This window comes from Anser anser, assembly GCF_964211835.1.
Source record: "Anser anser genome assembly, chromosome: 13".
Taxonomy (NCBI): Eukaryota; Metazoa; Chordata; class Aves; order Anseriformes; family Anatidae; genus Anser; species Anser anser.
In genome coordinates this window covers 14125432-14142056 of record NC_139734.1, presented here as the reverse complement: position 1 = coordinate 14142056, position 16625 = coordinate 14125432, and the positions used below count along the sequence as shown (strand labels likewise).

Sequence of the window (16625 nt, the reverse complement as noted above, 5' to 3'; positions counted from 1 at the left end):
CCCTGACCAGAAAAGTGGAAATAAATACATCTGCATGCCACTACGTAGTCAAGGAAGAAGTGTCGAAGTGTATGCTTCAGAGCCCCCTGAACTGCACTGACTGCAGATGACTTGCTGGGGCTATAATAGAAAACAGATCCTAAATCCTTCTCCCATTCACTGACCTACTGTTCCAGCCCTCAGCTCACCACAGCTGTGCTGACACAGGTGTCATGGGAGCCACAGCATAAATCAGAAAAGATCCACCCTACAAATGACCTCCCATTGCATCCCCCAATAAAATTTTACTTTTAACTCCTCTCAACAGCATTAACAGCATTGTCACACAAATGCACCCTCTCCTTTGAGGAGTTGACATGACATCCAGGCACACTATCATTGTCAATATTTAATTCAGGTGCATAGTGTATATATATATATTTATATTTGTCCTTTTTTTAAAATAAAATATCAGGTTAGGAAATACAATAAAAGCATACTACAGAATCCATTTTCAGCAGTGAGGTTGTGCATTTTGCTAGAATTGCCAAGGTCCTCTCTTCTGTCTTCCTCTATTGCTCTCAGAGACTATTCATTCCCAACACAATCATTCACATTTCAATTTTTATTTTATTATACTTAGATATGATGCAACCTGTATTTAACAATGCATTACCATTTTCAAGGGCAAATATTTTTCTGTAATCCCTGCTATGTCATTATTCTCTTTCTATTACACATACTTTAAATGTCAAAATCCATCTCCTAGAACTAATCAAATATAAAACAAGCCTAGCAGGAGAAAGTCAGCTTGAAAGGAGTATTCCAGATGAAATAAAAACTTAAATGTCCTTTCTTTAAAATAGACCTTGCCTATTATTTAATTTACTTTCAGGTTTGGAAAAGATCTCCCAGGGACAACGTATGGTAAACCAGATTCATGCCTGTCTCAGCTCTGCTGAAACTACCCACCATCTGGGGCAGCATATATACGGCTGAAGAATTAACCCGAACATTATGAAAGGGGGTGGTGGGAAACATATCACCACCATCTCTGATTTTAGACTCCCTTTTACTCACAATAGGCCAGCAGTAAAAGTAAAAGCATGAAAAAAAAAGTGTTAATGAAATGAATATTTTATGAAGATGGAAGCGTGTCAACATTACATGTTTAAGTGATTTGAGATTAAGCTTGAGTTACATTTTCCATAAATTCCCTTACCTATACAGCTTGCCAGAACTGCTTGGCTCTTGTTAAATACTTCCCAAAATCCATCTCCTTCAGCAAATAAGGAAATACATCAAAAGTCTTAAGACACCTGATATCTACTTCTAGGTTATGAAATGTTAAGCTGGGATCTTGCCTCCACTCCCAGCTGATGAGCCCATTTAGATTACAAATATGACCCCGGGCATTGGTCCCCAGACACTGGATAACACTGGTTATTATGTTTCTGTCCAAACTTGCCTCCTTCTTGATTCAGGTAAGACGCTTGACATAATTTCTATGATTTGTATGACCTTGCCAAGGTCTTTGTAATCCCAAACTCTGATTTTCTCCTATTTTGGACATTCACTGATCAAAAAATACATTTACTTTTCCAGGATATTGTTGATAAGACTACAGCTGCCTTGTCTGCAGAATGGGATTTTGACTTATATTCTCTACTACATTTAACACTGACTTGGTTTTTTTTTTTGGAGCAGTTCATATTCCGTCTTTGGGTGCCCTCACACAAATAGGCAGGAAAATGATACTCTGTGTAGTGTTACCTAAACCTACAGCAACTCTGTAGATACCTATTCCCCATTTTAATGTGCAGATGGATATGAGTTGAAAGAGCTGACAGTGATATCAAAGTGTCTGTCTTCTTTTTTCCCTTGTTCTGAAGCAGGATAATAAGCGTATCGAATTCTTCCTTTGCCAGAAACCATCTAACCAGTTTGTAACCTGTAGTGAATTAATCACTGAAGCATATTTCACAGCTTCCACAAGAAGCCAGCTCTTCACAGTCCCTGTAGCTGGAAAATAATTCCTTAAGTCAAATTCATTATTTACTTCTTTTATTTCCCATAGTAGTCTAGATAATAATTCGTGAACAAATCTTCATCATTTTTAAATTATTATTATTTTATTTTGCAAAGTCACAAGAGCTCTGTTTAGTCTAAATAAACTTCTGACTGTCCCCACCAGTCCCATATTCGGCATTTTTCATCTCTCCACACTTTGGAAACTTCCATTTGTCTGCAGATTTCTCGAGTGTGAAGCACAAAACTGCATCTCTTCAGGATAATATCAAAATTCTTGCAGTCACTACTATAAGCTTTCTAGTGGTGAAGTGAAGCAGTTCCTTTATATCTATACAGCATTCATACTGTTGTCAATGGATGTGTACAAAACAAAAGTTTTTCACTCTAATAAGTCAAGACCCTGCTTACAGGAGCCCCATACTGGGTAGTCAATAAGACTGCCAGTGGCAAGATTCCCCACCGTGTAAGCGTGCTGAGTTTACAGCCAATTTTAATGTATATGAGCTTTTCCATGAAGCTTTAAACTTTTCATACTACAATATAGGTCTTTATAGACATTTCCCTAATTTGTATTGAATTCTCTTACATTACTGTACCTTCCCCCTCACTAAAGTTTAAGATACTGATTTGGAAGGGCAACTCTGATATCACACAATTATATATATATATATATATATATACATATATGTGTGTGTGCATAGAACTTATATTTTAAAAAGAATAAAAAGGGTAGATTTAGATTAGATATTAGGAAGAAATTCTTTGTCATAACAGCGGTGATGCACTGGAACAGGTTGTCCAGAGAAGTTGTTGATGCCCCAGCCCTGGAGGTGCTCAAGGCCAGGCTGGATGGGGCTTTAGGCAGCCTGGTCTAATGGAAGGTGTCCCTGCCCATGGCAGGGGAGTCGGAACTAGGTGTTCTTTAAGATCTTATCCAAACCCACAGCATTCTATGAGATATATATATATTTATATAAATGTATATATATACTTACAGGGCTACATTTATTAAGAGTTCTCTCCCTTCTTCAACCTCCACACTAGTCTAAATATTCATGCGCCATAGTTGTTGTCAAAGACAGGCATATATTACTCAACTGAATGCAAGTAGAGACAAAAATAAAAAGGCATTCCAAACTCTAGGCTTCTTAAATATAACTTCAGTAACTGAGCAAGACAAACAAGTTTATTTGCCTCCCAGAAGAATGTGTTTTAATAGAATAAAATCCTACCATCAAACACATAGATATCCAGGAGAAACAACTGTGCCTTGGCAAGATCTTCTCACCTGAGAATACAAGGCTCCAATAGCTGGTTTGTGTACAAAAATCACACTAAAACAGCTGCTACAGGATCCAAAGAAATGCGAAGCACTATAAAAAAAAAAAGACATTCCTAGAACGGGGAAAGATGTAGTTGTTTTTCCTGTATCACTTCAAAACTAGATAAAGTTATCATGCAGTTACAGCCAATTTCAGGGGGAAGAAAAAAAAACACACAACACAACTGGCACGATACTTAAATTGACAGCAGGAGCTTGCACACTAAGTAAGATCCCTTCTTATCTCAGGGACTTCAGCAAGAGAGTTTCTGTGAGGTTGCTACAAGTATTTATGGAAAGATAATACTTTTTAAGCAAGAAAATTGTGCACAACCACCTGGCTTTCACACCAAGTCATCTTGGAATTGAGTAATGCATTTGAGCCTTTCAAAGGCTATATTTGGCAATTTAAAAATATACCCAGATACCACCACCCATACATCTACAGCAAAATCACATCCATAAATATGCCATGAACAAAACAAAAGCAAAGGATAAGGCAAAGGAAAAAAAGCATTTAATGAGGATTAGAAAAATAATCAAGACATACATACAGCTGTTCATGGCTACCTGTCATTAGGCGCTAACTTAACTTCTCTTTCACATCATCCTCTCCTTATTAAATCTTAATACACGCTGCTTGTTTTTTCACCTTCAGAAAACAAACAAAACACAAAAAAAAACACCACAGCACTGAAATTTCAGTGGAAGTGGGACCCTCCTCTGAAGTGGCTCAACTTTTAGCTAGCTGCTCTCCAAGCACACTGGGTGGGAGCAGCAGAGGCCAGGGGTTTGCAGAACAATTAGGTAGCCTCTCACAGAAGTACCGCGCCTTGTGCTGCACTGATTTAGGCTCCCTCATTGCTCACCAGAGGGTGCAATGCATGCTCAGAGTTTCAAAAGCCAGAGAGAAAACAGAGAAACGGATGAGAGACTTGTTGATGAACATAAATTACAGAAAAGGCCCTTAATCTGCCAACTCAGTATCTTAGAACAAGGCAAGGTAAAAAGTGGCACATCAAGAAATATAATTACTTACCTTCCAGCTGAAATAAATTATAAGCTCCTAAGCCTAGCAGACAGTTCTGAAGCCTGCAAGAAAAGCAGGTAAATGAAAGGTAGCTGCTCTGAGGGCTACATAGTTCTTAAATCTCTTCTCATTTTTTTTCCTACGCTTCTCTAAATTGCAAGAGGGACTAGAAGTTCATTTTCTTCAAAATCTTGACCCCATAAAGTATATGAAGCCCAGCAAGAAGAGTGATCTGACACCAGTCCTGCATCTCTCTGGACATATTTTTCCTTCGACTGAAGCATGTGATTTACAATTTTGGGAGAGCACTAAATGGAAATGCTCTTTCCTTCTCTGCAGCTATGAGTCACCATCCAGACACCACAGTAAACTCAGTTACGCATTGAGCAGAGGTAACTCATCACCCTCAGCCTTATCTATGGGCAGTGGTGAGGAGCAGGCCACCCCTCAGCATCTCTAAATCAAGGCTGATTCAGACCATGAACAATGAAGGAAACTACCTTTACTTCCACAGATTACTGCGAGTCTAGAATGAGCTTTGCCTCCTAGTCTGAGCAACCCTGCTAGTGGATTGGCAAGGGATAATTATCTTACCTGGACCTCAGCACTGGGGCTTGTGGATTTATGATGGCTGGAGGACCGCAGTCCCCATGCTTAACTCCCAGCAATGCAGTTGACTGATTTGTTGCTTCACTGACTTGTTTCAATTTACCTTTTTCACTTCAGCTTCTGCAAAATCCTTGATATGTCATCTATTTCCCAACAGAATTGAGAAAGAGAAAAGTGGAAATCAAACGGTGTTAAGTGAGATGCAAAAATGAAATGGTTGAAGAAATGACATAACCCTGGGAAAATTAATTACAAAACTGTCATCCAAAATGTCATCAGGAATGGAGTCGCACATATCCCAAGGCCTTTGATAAAGAAGGTCTAATACCAAATCAGGAGAAGGAGGAGAAAGCAACTTTCAACATTTCACACAAGCTGGAAGCTAATCAAAATTCAGCCATGAAGATGACATTTCCCTTAAATGAGCTCCCCTTTAGCTTGTCAAAATGGTGACAGTTTTAAGTAGATCGTACTTCATAGTTTAATTACTAATGGATTTTGTTTTGTTCTTTGGTCATCTTCAATTTAGCGTGGGTATTGAATTTATTTTGCTTTAAAAATTAACATAAAGCAAACATTCATTCTTTTTCCTCTTAAGACTTACTTTCACGAGACATTAGCAATATTTTTAAAAACTTTTTTTAAAAAGCCTAAAATTGCAGTGTGTGGCAGAATATCTAAATAAACAATGAGTGAACATTTCAGCATTTATTTATTTTACACATACATAAATCAGATTTATTATTCCAGCAGATTCCTGGGCTTGGAGCCACAAGGCCTCAGACTCCTTTCTCCTCTGTATGCTCTGAGCTAGAGACACCAGGATTTATTCACTGCTAGCCAAAATCTGAAGAAGCCACTTAAAGGAAAACAAACCAGCCTTGCCATTCCAAAGAAGAAAGCGGAGGTCTGAGCTCTGTCACACACCAGGATATCACCAATGACAGAAGGGTAGCAAACACCTGAACTTCTGAAGGGAGCCCTGAGAAAGAGATCTGGAGGCTTTGAGAAGAAATCAGAAAATAATGGAAATGCCAGGGAACATGCACTGTTTACAGCCTGCAAAGAGTAAGATTATACAAGTAAGTCACGCTCTGAGAAGCGGTTTTGTCCTGTAATAAAATCCAATTTTTGGAAAACATTTGTCTTCATGGAAACTGAATGAATTTACTCTGTCAAGTTATATATTCTCCAGGAATCAGGTGACTGAAATAAAGGATAAGAGAAATTTGTTACCTGCCCTGTGCTTAGGGGGTTCACACTGAAGATGTACGTATGCTCATAAACACCAGTCTAATGCTCCTAAAACATTCCTGCATGCCTCGCGGTTTACTGGCTGCAGTACAGAGATTGTGTAAGTACCAGCAATGGGAGCATCCTTTTAGGGACAGAGAAGGTAAAATGTCCACTCCAGTCTTACAAGCTTCTCTGCCATCCTCAGCACAATGACCAAAGGAACAGCTTAATCGTGTGTGACCAAAAGCTAGGGTAGCCCCTTTTTTTCCCCCAGAAATGTCAGACCTAGAATTGTTCGACAAGGGCTGATCCACGCAGGTGCTGCCTTGTGTGCTACTTTTACACTGAGGCTCTTCTGTCCGTGCAGCAGTAAATGCCAGGTAAGGTGTCACACACACTGAACTTCCCTGGCACTGTGTGCTGGCCCTGCGGCTACCTAACAAAGCGAAACAGCCACACGGTTCTGATGATGTTATCAAGTAAACGTTATTGGATAAATATCAATGGCGGGTGAAAAAAAAAACAAACAAAAATCTTCCAATATCTTAAAATGCCAGAAGAGAAAATTAGCCTCATTGCTAGCTTGGAAGAAGGTGAAGGTTTTGGTTTGTACCTACTAAAATAACAGCAGGGCTTTCAGAGTCTACGCCTTGAAAGAAGGAATAATAATACCTAGATACCATTTATTAGCAGCAGCCTCTAAGGACATAAAAGAAATAAAAGGCAGTGACCTAAGGAGAGCAAAGAGATGTATTATCAGAGGTACCACCCAATGGTCTGACTGACAGAAAGGTCATTTCCAGGGCTACCTTAGGTCCCTCTTCTGGACCAAAACAGAAATTACAGCAAAGAGCTTGAAAAGTGATAGTAATGACTTGTTGCTATGGTTATGGAAAAGAAAGAGGTAACTTTTCTCAAAAGCATACTCAAACAAGAAGGCAAGCTACCATGATTACAAGCAATATCAAAATGTGCAGTTTTAGATTTCAAAAATGGTTTTCAGTGTCTAAATCACACACCTTTTCCCACCCACCCTGTAAAATTAGAGGCTCCAGGCAGCCAGGCAGCAGCATGAGAAGTAATAGGAACCTTATGAGACAGTCCCTGAACACGTGCAGTGTCAAGTGTCTAAATCTCAGCCTGCTTTGCTTTCTTTCCTTCCACATACATTCATTCTTATTATTCATTTTGATGCTTAAGTGGAACTACATCCTGATTCAAGGCTTCATGCCCCAACCCCTAAGTCAATTCTTAGTCACTATCTCAGGAGAGCCAGATGATTCCCCTCCTTGTAATCTTGCAAATAAAAGACTGCCTTCTGTAGAAAACGCACGAATAAAATCATGGATATCGTGCATGTTTACAATAAGCTCAGAAGTTTTGATAGGGATTTTCATACTGTCTGAACCACACCATCCAGGGCAGCTGCCCCAGTAGGCAAGCACCGAGCCCAGCAGTGATACGGGAAACACCGCTGTACACACTCGCTCCATTTTCAATACAAGATGTACTTGCTTCAAGGTTTGCACTAGGCAAAGCCCCATCCTGAACTAGTCCACAAGTCATCCAGAAGAAAAGAGGTCTCCCTGTGAAATCTTTTTATTGACTCCATAAAACTGCTTTCAGTTCAAGTCTTAGTGTGATTTCTGTCACAGACTGCAGGTAGATTTGCAGGCTCATTTTTCCTCTGAATTCTACCTATCCCCAGGCTAAAACAGCTCTGAGTGGTGGAATATACAAGCCTAGCAAAGCTATGGCCTCTGAAATCAGTCTGGGTTTTGCCATTGATGGAAAGCCAGGATTTCACCTGCCATCTCTCTTGCAGTTTAGGCTAGCGTAAGGTTTGGAGTAATGCAAGTATACAAATAACCCGCACTTAGATCTTTGTAGTAAGCCTCCTTCTGCCAGAACGGATTATGCTGCCACTTCGCAGTGACTTTCTGGCCAGCGCATTGCTTCTGCTCATGCAGCAGTGCCACAGCAAAGTCTGCAGTGGGTTAAACACACCTGCAGTCCTAGAGCTCACTGTCACATCTCCCTCCCTCTGAAGTCGGCATGTAGGGAGGAAAAGCAACACTATGTCATCTTGTTCCGAAACACGTCATAGCCAGTACTGGAAATACGTGGAGTTACAGAGCAAACGCGTACAACTGACCAACCTGTGGCCAAGTACAATAAACGCTGCCTTTCCAAAAGCATTGGAGTTCCAGCCACAAATGACAACTGGCAAATTAGTAATTTAGATTACTCCAGGAAAAAGCTACATAACCTTGAAGACAGTTCTGAAATTTCTGACTTCCAAACAGTAAAAATCATACCTTATGCTATTAAATTATAAAGTAATCTCAGCGTTATACACCAAGACAATAAATTTACAGAGCTCAGCATACTGGGTTGAATGACGACAAAAAATATTTTTTTCTGTCCTGAAGGCCGACAGCTTCTCTGCCCTAGAGGGAAGCACTTGTGAGCAGATTGCTTTTTATGAAAAGAGAGGAATAATATTTACATAAGGCAGGCTTGTTTTTTTGTTTTTTGTTTTTTCTCTCTCTGAACTGGCATATGCATTTCAGATGTAACAGTAAATTAGGCAATTTCATGAATTCACAGCAGCATGCTTGATCCTGAAGTGTTCAAAAATTTAGAAGAAACTCACAAACTACAAACACTAGATATTATGGATAGAGTACTGTAGCCCCCACTGATTTACAGGCAGCTTGCTGCCTTAAAACCACTCAACACCGTTTACAACTGTGTTTTGCTTTCCGTATGTTTTTCTTTAGGTTGGGAAAAATCATTTCATTGCCCTTAACATTACCTGTCCCAAGCTGTTCAGCATCCCATAATAATTGAAGATCTTAGGAGAACGTAAAGGGAAATAATTTCCTGGGTCTTGGCCAGTGTCACATTAGCAGAAGAGCCAGCCGAGGCAAAATCCCCAAAATATGGTAAAGTAAGGAAAGCTTCACAGAGCGTACATGCGCTTTTTGAGGTAACTTTCAAAAGATCCCAGGAAGACAGAACCCCAGGGTCTGGTCTTCCCCCAAGTTCATTTCTACCAGAAAGGGTTTGTCTGTTTGCCACATTGCTCATGAAAGTCACTCAGGTTCACCACTCTGGGTAAATGCGCATCTCTTTTAAAACAAGTTTTATTTATTTTACCTGTTCCTGCCTCCCACCTCTTCCCTCTGCATCCTTCACCGTAGCAAAACTCAATTTTCATTTCCCTTTCTTAACCCTATAGCAATGTTTCTGTAGCTACATAGAAATGAGTGCAATCAAAACAATTCCTATTATACCTGTTTCAATAATAAATAGGCTTCACATATCCTGAACGTATCCATAGCAGTACTGTAAACCTTCCCTTCACACCTCCCACCTACTGAAGGCTAAAACACACATTTTCTGACACAGATCATCACCTCTTGTCTACCATCTTTCATTAGCTAATTTCAAAGCTACTTACAAAAAAAGGTCCACTTCATTAAGATAATGATGGCTCAGAGAAAGGAATTTGTCTGTCAGGAGCTAAAATATGGGTAATTTCAAGAATACAAGCCTGCATACCTTTGCAAATATTTGCTTGCATGTGTATAGCAAATCTGATTTTCAGTTTTAGTACACAGAGACCCTCTCTCTCTTCTGGGATTTTTATTTCAGCTATGAGCCTTCATTTCATGAGATGATTGTAGTAATAGGCTATACTGATAATAAGTTGTTATAATAATTTTAAAATATTCCAATCTGTTTGTATGGGAGAAAATCAAGCCACAGCAGCTTTCCACAGTTTAGTAAACCACACCAGTTTAATACTTATGTACATTCACGTGTATCTATGGTAACAGCAAATTATATTGCATTGCCACAGTACTCACACTTGTACCTTCCTTGACTTTAGGTGATCTACTGTCTGCGACTGGAAACCTGTAAGGCATCCAGTCAATACCTCTCCCAAATTACAATCCAATCTTAGCACACATCACGCTTTCCCCAAAGCTGAGCTCTGGAGTGGAAGCTCTATCATCACACCTTCTGAAGAGCTTTCCAAAAGTTACCATGCCTTGTGTTCAGCATCTTCATTTTGTTGACATTTTCACCATGTAGTTTTTCTTTCTTTTACCCCTAACTTTTTTCCTCTCTCTCCTTGGTATTTAAGGCAACCCCCTTAGCTCTCCCACCATCAGTTCATGCACACACACTTAACTCCCACAGAAACGTCTTTGTCCTAGAGACATCGCAACTCCTCTCTAACTCCCATCTCTTCCCTAACTCTTTTCTAATGTTGCTCCCCAAAATGAAATTGCTGTTCCAGGGCTCCTTCTGCTACCACAAAGAGCAGAGTTTTGCTGTTTCTTTCTTCCAGGATTCAGCACTGACATATTATTATAGTTGTCATTTCTGCAGCCTCATCATGTTACACAGTCATGTCTATTTGTTAGACCTTTATTACCCCTACATCTCCCAGAGCTTTACTAGCCGCCCCCTCTCAGGTCTGATTTATTTATCTTGGATTGCAAACCCTAAATTCATTAGCTTGTCCTTTCACAGAATGAATCTCAAAGTAGTTTTTTGGCTGCACTTGGAAATTCTCTAGATACTTTTGATTTTTTTCCTTGGCATTTAGAAAGGGATTTAATTTACTATAATCTGCCACTTTTGATACAGTACTGTTTGTTCACTCCTTGAGATCATCAAGGGAAATATCAGCATCAGAAAAAAAGAGATGACAAGTTACTGGAACTCCCTTCAAATCATCCTATGAGTAAACAAGTCATCCTCTTTTTTCATGAAGCTGAACGTGTGGAAGCATTTCACGGGTACTGAAGCCAGAGGAGACCACTGCCAGTGTCAGTTATGGTGATGCTCACAGACTCCCTAGCAAGTGATCAGACTTTCTCCCAGGGAATTCAGACATGATTTTGCATTTAATTGCCCTGATTCAAAAGAGGAATAAGAGAAAAACAAAATCATAGAATCATAAAGGTTGGAAAAAACTTCCAAGATCACCTGGTCCAACCATCCCCATACCACCACCATCACCCACTAAACCATGTCCCTAAGCACCATGTCCAATTTTTCCTCCACCACCTCCCTGGGCAACCCGTTCCAATGCCTGACTGCTCTTTCTGAGAAGAAATTTCTCAGAATTTCCAACCTGAACCTCCCCTGGTGCAACTTGAGGCCATTCCCTCTTGTCCTAAAATGTAGGTAGTGCCCCAAAACCTGCCACTGCTGCCAGGAGAGCACAAGAAACTTGAACTCAAAACTTTTATCTTATGAAAGTGTAACTCAGGATTGAACACAATAACTCTACATTGAATATGTTTCAATTTTTGTGATCGGAGCAAGATCCTATAAGACTCAAGAGGGTAGTTTCTTAAACACTCAGGTGCAAAAATAAGTCAATAGTTCCATAAATCTTACTGGCGTTTAAAAATACTTAGAAGCAACTGAAGAATTTCTAAGGCTTGCCATTTAGTCAGTTATTAAGTCCCGTTTTGTGAAACACACACTGTGCATGAAAATGCTCGATATGCAGTAGTTATTATCTGCTGTGCAGTTTGAAACGTCACTCCAGACACTGGGAGAAACCATGCATTTTCAGAGATAACTTGAAGTATCCCAAGATGCAAAATATCTTCGAATTATAAACAATATATAAAATAAAAACAAAGCCAAGAAACCTTCTAAGATAAATCACAGAACAGAACACAACTTCATAAAGATAAGAATTAAAGGAAAATAAATTATTTCAAGTGCTAAACCAGAAATGAGGAAACACACACAACAGATCTTAAAATAATCTAGGATAATTCCCAGTGGCTCAAGAAAACTTACAAAACGTGCACTATTCACTTGGTCAGAATGCTGATTAACAGATTATGAGCCTATCAAAGCATTACCAAGCTGCAAGTGCAGCTTTCCCAACCTATTCGAGAAACTATTAGGTTCTTGAAAACTAAGTGTAAAAGAACTACTCCTCAAAAATGGAGAGGAGACAAAACAAAAGAGCAAGTGGTATCAATAATCAAAATCATTTGGAAAACACAGTAAGGCATTAGCTAACCACCTCTGTCATCAGACCAGCTATCAGAAATAGCAGAGTACATGCTTCAGCTTTCATCATTTGCAAGGATGATCAACAAAAAGACAGGCTTCTCCAGATTTATTACGGTGTTCTGGATTCCAGTTCTAGTAAATTATTTGTTTACTCAGATAATCGCCTATCATAACCACAACATAGTGCTGATGTTTACTTTATTTCTCCTTATTACTGGCCATCTTAAAATCATTACACTTTCCACAGAGTTATTTACGCAACCCATTATTTTCCCACCAGTCTCAGTAGAATCGCAATTCCTCAAAAGCTCATTTACCTAACGGGAGAAAATGTTATTTACTGACTCATTGTACCAAGCTTGGCAGCATGTAAGATAGAGAAGAAGTGGTTCTCAGCCCTCTGGCTTAAGCATACATTACACCAATGAGAAGTTACAGATGTAAAATAGCATTTCTGTAAAAATAGATAAGAGAATGCAACTGCCATGCTATTCATGAGTTTGGAGAGTCCGAGCTGTCAGGAACCAGTAGGGTGTAAGGTGAAAATCCTCTCTGTATATACCCAGAAAATCCAGCTTCTGTGTGTTCAGTTCATTGGCTGCTCAGGTACAATCCCTGCAGCACACTGAGACATTAAGAGGGGAAAAAAGGAACATACATAGCAAAGACCAGACAGGAGAATAGCAAAGAAAAGTTATTTCACTGCAGATTTTCTAGTTCAGCTTTTCTTCCAAAGCAGTCTACAAGTAACATCTCTAAAGTTGCATTGCTGTTCTTTGAAGATATTCCTAAAACTCAGAGTCCCAGAATTTGGCAAAAACAAAGCAAAATAATCCCTAACAAGTTTGAAAATATCACCTTGCTCCCATTGTGTGTTCAGTGATCTTATCTCACATCCTTATACTCAGCCTAATCTGACCTCTATCTTTAAAAAAATTCATAAAATCCAGGATTAGAAGGTTTGGCAATAAAATGTGGGTGCTAGCCATTTTCAGCAATCACACCCTGACCCAGCTTTTCTGGAGTGACACACACCACCTCTTGGTACAGCTCTTTCGTATATATATGTATGTCTTTTATCCCACTGAGTGCTTAGGGTCAGCCTGTAGGGAGGCTCAAAGGATCAATAACCCAGGAAGAGAAGTAAAATAAACCCAGCTTTACTAGGACGCCTCAGGAATGATTTAAAGGGTGTTTTAAGTTCTTACATGAAGCAGTTGCTGCAATTCCCATGTTGTCAGAAAAAAAAATGTCTAAACTGATGAATGTGTTGTCTCAGGCCTGATGGATTGCAGATCTCATGACTGCAGAGTTCAGCCAGTTTATCAACCAAATGCTGCTACTCTGCAACAGTTCCTCCTCAGAAATCTTTCAGAACCTTACAGACAGCTGTGAGTAGGAACACAGCGCTTTGCTTAGTTTGTCTTGCTAACTACGTCTCTTTGAAATGATTATTTCTGAAGCTCTTGAAGATTTTTAAGAGGAAGAAGGGAACTTACATCCAGATGTGCAGCAGCGTGAAGTTTTGCGCTGCGCAGTAAGCCTAAAAGCTTCAAAGTGCAACACCTTTCTTCTTACCTTCCCTCCATCTCACCTGATTGCATTCAGGTATCTAAAATAAGACTGCCTTCCTCACATCCTGAAGGAAAAGGATAGCATTTCTTCCTTCAGTTTTAGCTAAGGATTTGCATCCCTTGGTTGGGTCTTTAAATAAACGTACTCTTTCTGAAACTCGGTGAAGGGCAGAGAGCAAGAGGTAAAGTTGCACCAGGACAACCATGTAGAGCCCTTGTCTGCTGAGAGGCCAAGTACCTGCCCAGTACCGGTAAGTTCACTGAATCTGCTTAGAAAGTGGCACAGGTTTCAGTCCTGAGGTTTAAAACCAAACTGTATGTAAAAGCTGTATGATTGAATATTCTGCTTATTAGGGTCAGCCAGCAAAGCATATGGAGAATGTTTTCCTGAAGTTTCTCACCATCTCTGAATGACTCATTTGTTCCAACAATATGAACCCTATATTTAACCCTAAACATTCTATACATCACACGGATATTAAACATTAAACAGAATACATAGCAGACACTGGAAAATCTCTCTCTTCTAAATTAACATATGACATGGAAATACCATTTACTGAACCATTTGAAAGCTTCATTTAAAGCATACAGAAACGTGGTGGCAAATTCCTACACAACTTTCCACCAAAAAACATACTTATCTCTATTATTTCTGATAATGGAAGATGTACAGAGATAGAGCTTTCCCAGCCAGAATACCGACATATTATATTTATTGAGCACGGAATCAAGTAAATCTCAAGAGCATGGAGTACCTAGTTCTATCTGGCTGCAAACTCACTTTGCACATCATCCTTTCCAGACTCTGTAAACACGAGCTGGCCCAAGGGTCTGTTACCATCCCCTTTGGATCAGCTCTTGCCTTGTGTCTTGGGGACCATCAGCCAGCGCCATCATAAAATTGCCTTCTGTGTTGTTTTGCTTTCAGTTCTCCAACCTTCATTTTATTCCATAGTGTTAGGCAGGACAGACATTCAAGAACTGAAATGAAAATAGAAGAGATGGCCCTCATCTGAAATTTCCATAATGTTTCCCAATCTATCAGCTTATCTGCTCCTCATCTCTTTTTCACAGATACCCAGATCTTCAGAAAACCGGAGCAGAGAAGTCTCTGCACCTGCTTGTTCTTCGTATCTGCTTTTTAAACACAAATTTCTGTGTGAAGGTTGTTTCTGAAATTACAAGCCTATCTAGCTGCTAATGGTCCGCCCATTAGAAGGGGCTTGTGCCACAGGGCTCTCTAGGACAGCTGCTTCAGGGTAGAGAGGTATTTTTCCAGAATGACCAAACTGGCAGGATATGAATTTGATAAGGACAAAAGAACATAAATTTGTCCTTTTTCAAGGAAAGCACAAATGAGAGCAGAAAAGTCCCAATGTTGCAAGAGAGTCTAGTTCTCAGAGGTTTAAAAACAACAACAACCACCAAACAAAAGCCTAGGCAAATTGCAGATTTTGTAGCCAATGCTAAGGGTTAGCCTGCAAATAGAAGGTTTTTGGCTGCAGGTCGGGGGGGAACCTGAGAGAGAGAGAGTGAAGTCCTAAATATCCAGGAGACCCGGTCTTCCCTTTAGGGATTTTCTACTGATATTTTAAGGGAATACCAGATATATATGTGCATATACATATGCATACTTGTATATGTGTATTAAAATATATATTTCATGTTTAAATACGCACGTGTGCGTGTGTACATAAAAACATCCATTAAGGTCTCTGCTATTTAAATTCAATATCAAGTTCAACATAATCCTTGATCTACAGAGGAGTCAAAATACAAAACATTTAAGCCAAGCTGTGCTTAACCATTCAGCTGTTATATAACCCCAGAGGCAGCAGTACAGGAAATATTTTTTGCTATTAATAAATTGTATTTGATATCATTGCTACATTGTAAACCCTCACTGAATTTATTGATTTGTTCTTTTTTCCTTAGGTCAAGTTAAAACTTTCTTGGGCTGATAAATATAGCTTAAGATCTAAAAGATGATCTGAAGCACATTCAATTTGAAGTTTCTGTTTCTGTGTACTGTGTTGTAGGTTATGCTACCTGATGGCCAAAACTGAGGAGCTAAAATCCATCTTCAGAGATAATTAAAAAAATTCAACTGTGAAATGAAACTATCAGCATGCCACCTTTTAACTAACACGATTAGAGCTACAAAAGCTGCAAGCTTATACAGTTCTCACCCGTGTAAGTCCCTGCAGAAATAGAAGCTTTATAAAGGATTTCAGTCCAAACAGAACACTTGAGCATGCCTGAAATACTTTATTTTGGGCATTTCCCTCTTGCTCTTAGTAGACTCAGTGATACAATGAAACAAAATGCACAAAACCCTGAGTTTATCCAAATTCCACTTGGGCAAAATACACTTTACCCAGCTTTACACACATGGTGCTAAAACAGTGCTGAATCACTTTATTATTTAACTTTATTATTTAACTACTACAATTTATTAGACTATTTAACTTTAACTACTGTTGTTAACTTCAACATTTAACTACTAATACTCTAGCTAGGCTTATCGTCTTACTCATAAGCATCCAAATACTTTACTTGTGCATCCACATATTTACTTGCACATGCATCTATCTCAAAACTTTGAAAATTAAATTTCTATCTTTGATTAAAAAAGTCAAATGCAATCCTCCAATACAGTATATTTGTTAGAAGAATCAGACTTCTTCCACCAATCTTCAGCTTGCAAAACTGTATTTTCAGTGATACAGCTTCTGGAGGCCCTATGGTGCCTGAATCAACCAACCATGCTTTACTTACTGCA

At 39.3% G+C, this 16625-nt stretch overlaps 1 protein-coding gene across 10 annotated transcripts in view; it reads right to left on the bottom strand.

Moving 5' to 3' along the window:
- HTR2C (5-hydroxytryptamine receptor 2C) overlaps window positions 1–16625 on the bottom strand; it is a 310851-nt gene that overhangs the window by 115805 nt on the left and 178421 nt on the right. Inside the window, exons 6-8 of one of the 10 annotated variants that reach the window (XM_083797960.1) lie at window positions 4956–5113; window positions 4371–4423; window positions 3299–3383 (exon numbers count right to left, since the gene is read on the bottom strand). The exons of the other annotated variants lie outside the window; for them this stretch is intronic. The gene's annotated coding sequence lies outside the window, so the exon portion shown is untranslated. The remainder of the gene's footprint in view (window positions 1–3298; window positions 3384–4370; window positions 4424–4955; window positions 5114–16625) is intronic. 10 annotated transcript variants of the gene reach the window in all.